Source organism: Lacerta agilis, chromosome 3 (assembly GCF_009819535.1).
Source record: "Lacerta agilis isolate rLacAgi1 chromosome 3, rLacAgi1.pri, whole genome shotgun sequence".
NCBI lineage: Eukaryota > Metazoa > Chordata > Lepidosauria > Squamata > Lacertidae > Lacerta > Lacerta agilis.
This window is the reverse complement of record NC_046314.1, coordinates 70,344,651-70,355,530: the sequence shown is the minus strand read 5'-3', so window position 1 is coordinate 70,355,530 and position 10,880 is coordinate 70,344,651.

The following is a 10,880-nucleotide window of genomic DNA, read 5'->3' as shown; positions in this document are numbered from 1 at the left end:
GTCATTGTTTTAATGAAAGTTCTTGGTCACTACACAATTTCTAGAATAAACAATAAAACATGTGCTCTTCCTGTGTTAGCAATGTGCAGGCCTGTCAGAAATGAAATCCAGAAATGCTGGTATTTTCCCTTAGGTTTTAATTGTACCTTTTTGAGATGTCTTTAAGTGGGAGGAGTATTTCCTCTCCCAGGCTTGCTCAGCAGCGAAAATGTATTATTATGGACCTTTCTCCCATACTTACTAATAATTTCCTTTAAAACTTGTTGAAAAATGACCAGGGGAAGAAATATGGGGCTCAGCTGAGTGAAGTGGGAGTGTCTACCCCCTGAACTTCAATTTACAAGGCTAAAAGCAATTTGTCAAAAAGCATCCAGGAAGCCATCTTAATTTTTGTCCCACTATTTCTTCAAAGAGTGCACCCCGGAACAGAGCTTTGTTGTCCTGAAGAATGTGCAGCCCTAAAGTTAAAGACGCTTCATGAAGCAGGAATGCCTAATAAGTTATTTCCCTCTGGGACCATCGTTAAATTGCCGCATTTCCCTGTGCAGAAGATTTAGTAGCCTGCTTTGAATTGACATTTAAGACCGATTGCTTTGTAGGCCTTAGGGCAGTTCAGTGCATAGTTGGCAAAAGACCACTTAGTCATGCAGCAGCCGTTCACATGCTGAAACATGGCGTTCTGTCTCTCAGCCTACTATGTATGTTGCACCTTGTGAACTGCTCTGAGATCTAAAAAAATAATCCTCATTCCTTGGTACTATGACATCACAAAATGGGATGGGTAGACTTAATGCACAAAGCTTAGGGTTGCCAGCTGCTAGACTACCGATAGTGTGATCCCTCTGCCCTTAGCGAAAGAATTCTCCTAAGAGTAACACGGTTCCAGAGAAATCTGCATTGTCACAGCTTGCTCTCCTGCATCTAGCTTTCTACATGGGCACAAGTAGGCTTTATTTCACCTGGGTCAAAGACCCAGTTTGACAACCCCCCCTTCACCTGGGGCAAAAACCTGGCTCGCTCCCCCCCAGCTACTGCTCTGGTTTCTAGCATCCAGATAAATAGTGGCCCTCAAAAATCCATGCAGCTGTTCATATAGATACTAGGAATGTCTGTGCATGTCAGAATATTTGCATGGATAAGACCATTGTTGTTGTTGTTTACGACTCTTCATGACCCCATGGACCAGAGCACGCCAGGCACTCCTGTCTTCCACTGCCTCCTGCAGTTTGGTCAAACTCATGTTGGTAGCTTCGAGAACACTGTCCAACCATCTCTTCCTCTGTCATCCCCTTCTCCTTGTGCCCTCCATCTTTCCCAACATCAGGGTCTTTTCCAGGGAGTCTTCTCTTCTCATGAGGTGGCCAAAGTATTGGAGCCTCAGCTTCAGGATCTGTCCTTCCAGTGAGCACTCAGGGCTGATAAGACCTGGATGAGACCTATGAGGGATAATTGTACAACTTGCTTATGGTGGGAGAAGGTGGTCCTCTAAATACTTTAAACCAGAGGTGTTTAAAGTGCAATAGTAGTCTTTGTCCCTCAGGCCTCAGTGAGGTTACTTAAAGTTCCCCTTAGGTGAGCTCCCATGCTTCTCTCCTCCCCCCACCCATCACCATTACTGACCTTTGCACCACATCAAAGCCGTTTCCAAAATTCCTGGGAGTTTGGGGAGTGCCTTACTTATCAAGTTACTGAAGAGAAATTCCAAAGCCCCTCTGTATAACCTGAAACTGGTATTCAACTAGGTCTTCCTCAGAGTAGACCCATTGAAATTAATACACATTGCTAAGTTAGCTCCATTAGTTTCAGTGGGTCCGCTCTGCACAAACCATAGCTGAATACCACTCTCATAAGGCAGTTGTTTAGCCACCAAGTCCATGAACCAAATCTCAATTTTAGCACAATTTACTGCTTTATAAAAAGAGCATTTTCTTGAACCAAAGCAGAAAGTATTGAACATTTCAGCAGAAAAAAACCCATTAACTGTTCAATTCTGTACGTGTCTACTTTGAGCTGTTCCCTGGTTCATGGGTATACGCCTGAAACAGTTCACAGTCAGTGGCAAGTTAGATTCGCTGTGGAAAGGGAAATTGCTTTTCTGCCCATGCGAGGGCAAACCTTGACATAAATTTCTGGGAGCGTGACATTTGGATGTGATACTCTTTAGCTCCAGGAGCCAAATATTATTGCACAGAGTGAAGCATTACCTTGAGGATTATCGTGAAATATTGTACATTTTAAATAATGCACGTAAAGCTACTGAAAGTGAATTGTAGCCAACATCTTTTATTGATGAAAACAGGAGGCAATTTGTTGGTATTGTTTGTTATTTCACATCAGGAAAAATTCTGCCCAGCTTTTCCTCCGCTAGGGAGCTCAAAAGAGCTAACAGCACAGGAATACAAAATGATCAAGGCAGTGGAAACAATACAATAAAATACAGTAATAAAAGTAAGCAGTCAGCGCAAATGATTGCTTCAGCTTCCATCAAAGGCCTCTTGAAAGAGCCAGGTTCTCATCTACTGCTGGAAAGCAAATAGTAATGAGGGCAATCCAAAGTATTGGCCCTGCCTCTGCTGCCCATCTTGCTGAAAACCTCAGCTGACAGGGCAACTTGGAGCTGTACCTCAGGTGTTCCAGCAGAATGTGTGAGGGGGCACATGTGGCAGAAGGCAGCCCGTAAGGGAGCCAGTTCCCACACCATCTATTAAGTTTGTTTTTAATTTAACAAGATTTATAGAGTTGTACCTTGGATCTCAAATGCCTTGGCTTCCAAACAAATTGGCTCCCGAGCAATTGAAACCCAGAAGTGAGTGTTCTGGTTTTCGAACATTCTTATGGAACCCAAATGTCCAATGTGGGTCCCGCAGCTTCTGATTGGCTGCAGGACTTTCCGGCAGCCAATCAGAAGCCACGCTTTGGTTTCTGAACGTTCTGGAAGTCGAATGGACTTCCGGAACGGATTCCGTTCAACTTCCAATGTATGACTGTACAGTATAACCCTCTTTTTTAAAAAAAGTAAGGTAAAGGTACCCATGACAGTTAAGTCCAGTCACGGACGTCTCGGGTTGCGGTGCTCATCTCGCTCTGTAGGCCAAGGGAGATGGCATTTGTCCACAGGCAGCTTCCGGGTCATGTGGCCAGCATGACTAAGCCGCTTCTGGCGAACCAGAGCAGCGCACAGAAACACCGTTTATCTTCCCGCTGGAGTGGTACCTATTTATCTACTTGCACTTTGACGTGCTTTCGAACTGCTAGGTGGGCAGGAGCTGGGACCGAACTGCGGGAGCTCACCCCATCGTGGGGATTCGAACCACCAACCTTCTGATCAGCAAGCCTTAGGCTCAGTGGTTTAGACCACCATTTGCATTAAATAATATAAAATATTCATAAGAAAATGCCAGTGAAACCAAACTTTTCAAACGTGTAGGTATAATTTATTTTTATATCCCACCTTTCCTCTAAGGAGCTCAAGGTAGTAAACATCATTATCCCCATTTTATCCTCACAACAACCCTGTGAGGTAGGTAAAGCAGAGAGTGAGTGACTACCCAGTGGTCTTCATGACTGAATGGGGATTTGAACCCTGGTCTCCCAGGTCTTAGCCTAAAACCACCAGTTTTTTTAAAAAACCAAACATAATAAAATGTCTAAGTAGGTATAGCTAAACAAAAGGCTTTTTTTTAGGAGTTCTCAAAAACAGCACAGTGATGGTGTCTGCCTAATACTAAATCTAGAACTTTAAAGGTAAGAAGCAGCATTCTAAATTGGTCTCGCAAATGGATAGGCAAATGTGAGTCCAAAAGAACTGAAGTAATATGCTCTGTTTGCGCAGTCCCAGACAATAGCCCTATACTATGTGTTGTGAAACAAGTTTACAGTAATGTTGCAGTACTATACACACTTGGGAGCAAGTTCCATGAGTGGTTTTGCAAGGACAGCTTTTCCCATATGTTTTTCCTTGCATGCTGTCTTCAGCATCTGAGGCCCTGCTCAATATTCCTCAGTCATCTGAGGCTTAGTGAACAACAAATGACTGTTTTGGTTATGACACCCATCTTGTGGAATGCCCTCTTTGTTGAGATTAACCAGCTGTGTGATTAGCAAGTGAAAGGCTGTGTTGGTGGTGCTGCCACTGCGGGTTGTCCGGTTACCATGACAGGGCCTTCTTAGTGGTGGTTGCCCATTTGTAGAATGCCCTCCCCGATGAGGTGCATCATTCTCCCTCATTATTGATTTTCAGGAGCAATTATAAAACATTCCTGTTTACTCAGGCATTTGATGGCTGAAAGATACTGTTCCTGACAACCTTGAAACAGTTGGCTGAAAGGATGTGACCATTTTAAAATGTTTTTTAAATGTTTTGAGTGGCTTTTAGAATGTGTTTTAATGATATGCTTGCTGTCCTAATAACAATCCTAACTCCATTATATGTTTCATCTCATTCTCCCTTTTTCTCTCGCCTTCACAATCACTCTCCTTCCACTCCACCCACCATTTTCCAACCCATACTCTCTGCCCATCACTTGCTCGGTCTCCACCCTGCTGTCAACCATTCTTCTACTGACATCACCCTAGTGATGTCAGTATGTTCTGGTGGTGGTTTAATGCATTTTGTGGATTCGGTTTTGATGTTGTTGTTGTAGGCCACTTTAAATTTCTTTTGGAACAGGAGGTGGGGAGTAGAAATCTTCTGCCTAACTCAAAACAAAATCTTGAATCGAAACAGCTGTTCAAAGATGAAGAAGGAAGAGTAATTGCAGTACAAGTCACGACACAGGGCGAAAAATTTATTTTTGTCGGAATCTACGCACCAAATGGTAACAAATCAGAATTTTATAAAGGTTTGGAAGAAATGCTACATGAATATTTGGATCAGAAGATTATAATTTTGGGAGATATGAACGGTGTGATCTCATTGGAGATGGATAGAAGAAGGAAGAAGACGGAATCAAAGGAAGGGAAGTTACCTAAGACGTTCTTCTCACTGGCGGAAAATTGTAATTTAATTGATATTTGGAGACTGAGACACCCATTGGAACGACAATATACACATTTCTCAGAACCAAATCAATCAAATGCAAGAATTGACTATATCATGATATCCAGAGAAATAGTACCGAGAGTTGAAAAAATTGAGATTCAACCCAGAACATTTTCAGACCATAATTCAATATTCTGCGAAATCAAGAAGAAAGAAGAAAAATCATTCAGATGGAGATTGAATGAAACCTTGCTAGATGATGAAGATTTAGAGGAAAAAGCAAAGAAGAAATTAAAAGATTATTTTGAACTGAATTGGAAAAAAGAAACAAAGGATAGCGTCGCATGGGATGCATCAAAAGCGGTGATGAGGGGTTTCTTCATTCAACAAAATAGTATTAAAAAGAAGAACAGAGAAAAGAAAAAAGAAGAAATATTAAAACAAATTATGGAAAATGAGAAAAAATTGGCAGTAAAACCAAATGATATAAAAGCAAATCAAAATATTAAGATATTACAAAACCAATTCTCGATGATTGTAAATCAGGAAGTGGAATGGAAAATAAAATGGATGAAACAGAGATCCTTTGAACATGCAAATAAACCAGGAAAGTGGCTAGCTTGGCAAATTAAGAAGAGAAAAGAACAAAATACAATAAACAAAATACAAATCGAGGAAAAAGAAGTTGAAAGTCCATCAGAGATAAGAAAGGGTTTCGCAAAATATTATAGACAATTATATAAAAAATCTGGAAATCAGGATATTAACAAAATTGTGAAATATCTGAAAGGAAAAGAGGTGCGAAAGATAACGACAGAAATGAAGAACCGACTAAATCAAAAAATTGAAAAAGAGGAGATTACCAAAGCAATTAAAAATTTGAAAAGTGGGAAGGCTCCGGGACCGGATGGATTTACGGCAAGATACTACAAAAAATTTAGAGACATTCTACTTGAACCCTTCAAGGAAGTGATGAATAATATTTTAGAGAAAGCGGAAATACCAGACACCTGGAAGGATGCGTACATAACATTGATACCAAAACCTGACTCAGATTTGCTCCAAATCAAGAATTATAGGCCAATTTCGCTATTGAACAATGATTATAAGATTTTTGCTAGTATATTAGCAAACAGAATGAAGAATATACTGAAAGAAATAATTCATGAAGACCAGGCGGGCTTCCTACCAGGCAGACAGTTAAAAGACAATGTAAGAAATATAATTAATATCATTGAATATCTGACTGTCAGGAATGAGAAGCAAGCCGCTATGATTTTTGTGGATGCGGAAAAGGCCTTTGATAATATTTCGTGGGACTTTATGGTAAAGAATTTTGAAGCAATGGATATGGGAGAAAAATTTATAAGAAGTATCAAGGCAATATATTCACAGCAAAGAGCAAAAATAATTGTAAATAATACGCTAACTGAAAGTATAGAAATTGAGAAGGGAACAAGACAAGGATGTCCACTCTCACCGTTATTATTCATCTCGGTCCTGGAAGTCCTTTTGAAGACGATAAGGCAATCAGAAAGAATAAAAGGAGTTACAATTGGAAAGACTCAACATAAAGTGAAAGCCTATGCCGACGACTTGGTACTGACAGTTGAAGAACCTTTAGAAAGCGCAAACGCAGTATTAGAGGAGATGGAAGAATTTGGTCAATTCGCAGGATTTAAACTTAACAGGAAAAAGACTAAAATCTTGGTTAAGAATATGAAAAATGGAGAATCACAGGAACTGCAACAAAAAATACAAATTGAAGTGGCAAAGAAAGTTAAATATTTGGGAATATGGATAACACCAAAGAGCATTAATCTGTATCAAGACAATTATGAATTAACATGGAATAAAATTAAGAGAGACCTGGAAGTGTGGGAAAGGATGAAACTTTCTTTATTGGGAAGAATTTCAGCGGTAAAAATGAGCGTGCTACCGAGAATGTTATTCTTGTTTCAAACAATACCAATAATAAAAGGGAAAGCTGTTTTCAGAGAATGGCAAAAGAAACTTTCAAGATTTATCTGGCAGGGGAAAAAACCCCGAATAAGATTTAAATTATTGACAGATAGTAAGGAAAGAGGAGGTTTTTCCTTACCGGATTTGAAGCTATACTATGAAGCAGCTTGTCTATGTTGGATAAAGGAATGGATAAATTTGAAGAAACCAGATCTTTTAGACCTGGAAGGACATGATAACAGATTCGGATGGCACGCATACCTTTGGCAAGAAAAGATAAAGGTACACAGAAGTTTTGGAAACCACATTTTCCGGAAGTCGCTCTATGAAGTATGGGACAGATATAAAAACCTGTTGGAAAGGAAAACACCATGGTGGTTATCCCCAATTGAAATAATTAGTTTGAAAAAGACAAATATGAGTCAGAAATGGATAACTTATGAGACACTGCTTAAGAAAGAAGGTAATAAATGGAAATTAAAACCATATGAGGAAGTGAAAGAACACGTTAATAATTGGTTGCAGTACCATCAAATTAATGAAATGTTTAAAAGCGATATGAAAAAGACGGGATTTAGCGAGACAAAATCAAAGTTTGAAGTTGAAGTACTTAACAATGACTTTAAAGTACTTGCTAAGATGTACAAAATGCTGTTGGAATGGAACTTAAAAGATGAAGAAGTGAAATCGGTGATGATTCATTGGGCAAAAGATATTGGACATAACATTATGCTAGAAGACTGGGAAAAACTTTGGAGGGAAGGAATGAAATTTACGGCATGTACGTCAATAAAAGAAAATTTATTGAAAATGATGTATAGATGGCATATTACCCCAGTTAAACTAGCTAAGATGTATAAGTCAGATAATAAGTGTTGGAAATGTAAACAAAATGTCGGCACCTTTTTTCACATGTGGTGGGATTGTAAAAAGGTGAGAGTGTATTGGGATATGATATATCATGAGTTAAGGAAAATGTTGAGATATAATTTTGTTAAGAAACCCGAAGCATTTTTGTTAGGTATTGTAGGTACAGACATTGAAAAAAAGGACATTAGACTTTTCCAATACGCAACGGCGGCAGCTAGAATCCTTCTAGCACAAAAATGGAAACAAGAAGAATTACCGACGAAAGAGGAATGGACAGTGAAACTGACTGAATACGCAGAAATGGACAAACTAACGGGAAGAATCCGAGAGCAGCGGGACCAGAAATTCATCAAAGACTGGTTAAAGTTTACGAACTATTTGAAAGACAATTTACATTTGAATACGTTAATAGGATTTCAAGAAGTTTTGTAGTGAATGTGTAGAACTATTATTGTAAGTAGGATAGTAAAGTAAGGGAAATTCTTTTTTTTTGAAAATGTAAGCAATGGTTGATTAAAGAAGTATAATATCAAGTTAAAAATTAGAAAACCACTTGAAGGGACTGACGGAAGTCACGGCTTGGTAGCCAAATGGAAAATATATGAAAATGTTTGTTAAGGATTTTTGTAGTATTTTAGTGTAAAATAATAAAAATTATATATATATATATAAAAAGAAATCTTCTGCCTAACTCACCCTGTCAGTGTATGTTCTGTGCAAAGACTTCCACTTGTGCAACTGCACTTTCCCCTGCCCTCCTTCACCTGTGTGCCCCGCAAAATTGGCTCTGAGGGGCTCAGGAGAATCACCAGAGCAGCACAACTCTGTGGGAGGAGAGCGGGGAATCGTTCCATCCAACCAGCTGAAATGCTTGTGCAGACGGACAGGAACAGCACAAGGATGACTTGCACCCTTCATGCTTTAAATAACTGTGGGACTTGCTTCTGAGTCCTAATAAATAGGATTGTCCTATGATATGTTTACCATATAGTATCGACTTCTATCTAAAGGCAGTTGACCAATCTCTGTTGTTGTTTAGTCGTTTAGTCGTGTCCGACTCTTCATGACCCTATGGACCAGAGCACGCCAGGCACTCCTGTCTTCCACTGCCTCCCGCAGTTTGGTCAGACTCATGTTGGTAGCTTAGCGAGAACACTGTCCAACCATCTCGTCCTCTGTCATCCCCTTCTCCTTGTGCCCTCCATCTTTCCCAACATCAGGGTCTTTTATAGGGAGTCTTCTCTTCTCATGAGGTGGCCAAAGTACTGGAGCCTCAACTTCAGGATCTGTCCTTCCAGTGAGCACTGAGGGTGGATTTCCTTCAGAATGGATAGGTTTGATCTTCTTGCAGTCCATGGGACTCTCAAGAGTCTCCTCCAGCACCATAATTCAAAAGCATCAATTCTCCGGCGGTCAGCCTTCTTTATGGTCCAGCTCTCACTTCCATACATTACTACTGGGAAAACTATAGCTTTAACTATGGTTAAATCTAAGAAACACCAAAAAAGTGTGTGGCGGGGTGATTCTTTCTCCTTCTGAGGAAATTTAAATTGGTCCCAGTTGGAGCAATTATATTTTTAACACACACTTTCATGGAATTTAAAACACCAAGCCATTTTTAAAACACAGGCAAAGTAACAGCCTAAGAGACTCATGACTGGCTTCAGCTTTTCTTAATTCTTCTGCAATGCATTCACTGGGCTTTTGCAGTTTAATTGAGGTTTAGAGGTCAGAATCGGTGATAAACAAAAGCATGGCATATGGACAGTCTTAACACCATCTGCATATAATAAGTATGTGTGCTTTGTCTCCAGGTTCACAATCCATTTGTGCAAACCTGCACTGCTCTTTGGTTGCCTGCACTTCATCATACTGTGGTGTTAACTTAGATATTTGCTTTTAATTAACTATATACGGTAGATTATATTGTATACCATGCTAAGAGAGAAGGATATTTGTGTCTTCTCTTAGCACAGGGATGAGGAACCTTTGGCCCTCAAATATTGTTGCACTATGACTTCCATCATTCCTGACCATGGACCACGCTGGCTGAGACAGATGGGACAGCTTCTGGAGGGCCAGTTTCCCCACCCCTGTATTAGCCTCTTTAATGCACTGCATCACATCAGTTAATCCAGCAACCCATTTTTTTGTTACTTTATGTCTGTATCCAGCACATGATCCCACAGTGGTGCATATGGAATTATCCCATTTGATAGCAACCCTCGGAGGTACGTTAGGCTGCAAGGTAATGTACTGGATCCCAAGAAGGAGGTTTTCCAGAATGGAGATTCCCTGTCCCTTTGCACACCCCAAAAGTTACTCTGGAAGATTGGGGCACCATCCAGAATAACATGGGATGGACAGGGGTGGCTGCAGCAGGAAGAGGAAATTGCTCCAAATTGGACACAGACACCTGACATACAAAGTTGCATTCCAATTTGGTAGAGGAAAGCACAGGGGTGCAATTTCATTTGCACACACCTGTTTAGAATTTATATCATTTTTTGGGGGGGGGGAGATTTATAAACCACTTCATCAAGAGTTTCATCTCCTTGGAGGAAGCGGGGGGTGTTGATTGCATAGGGGAACGTGATTCTAAATTTTTCATCCAAGTGGATTAGAGGAAGGGTAAAATAAATGCAGTGTTACGTCCCCTCCATTGTTTATCTTCAGAGCTTCATCAAAGTCAGAAGCATGGAGGCCAGGTTCTGAGCACCTGCTTTGCATGCACAACATCCTGGATCAATCCTCAGCATCTCCAGGTAGGGCTGGGGTAAACCCTTCTTTGAAATCCTGGGGAGCTGCTGCCAAGCCACAGTACTGAGCTAGCAGGATCAATGCTCTGACTTGGTATAAGGCAGCTTCTGTGCTGCACGTTCCCAACCTGTCACTCTTCTAAGACAATCCCATAGGAAAGGGGAACTAGAGAGATCTCCCTACTCTCTACTTTCTTGGAGCTCTGGCAGAACATAAAATAGCTGATGGGGGGGGGGATTGGAGCTACTATCTGTCTCCTCCACCCCCATCTTCTCTGATGCCTCCCCTTTGGAAGTAGACAACATGG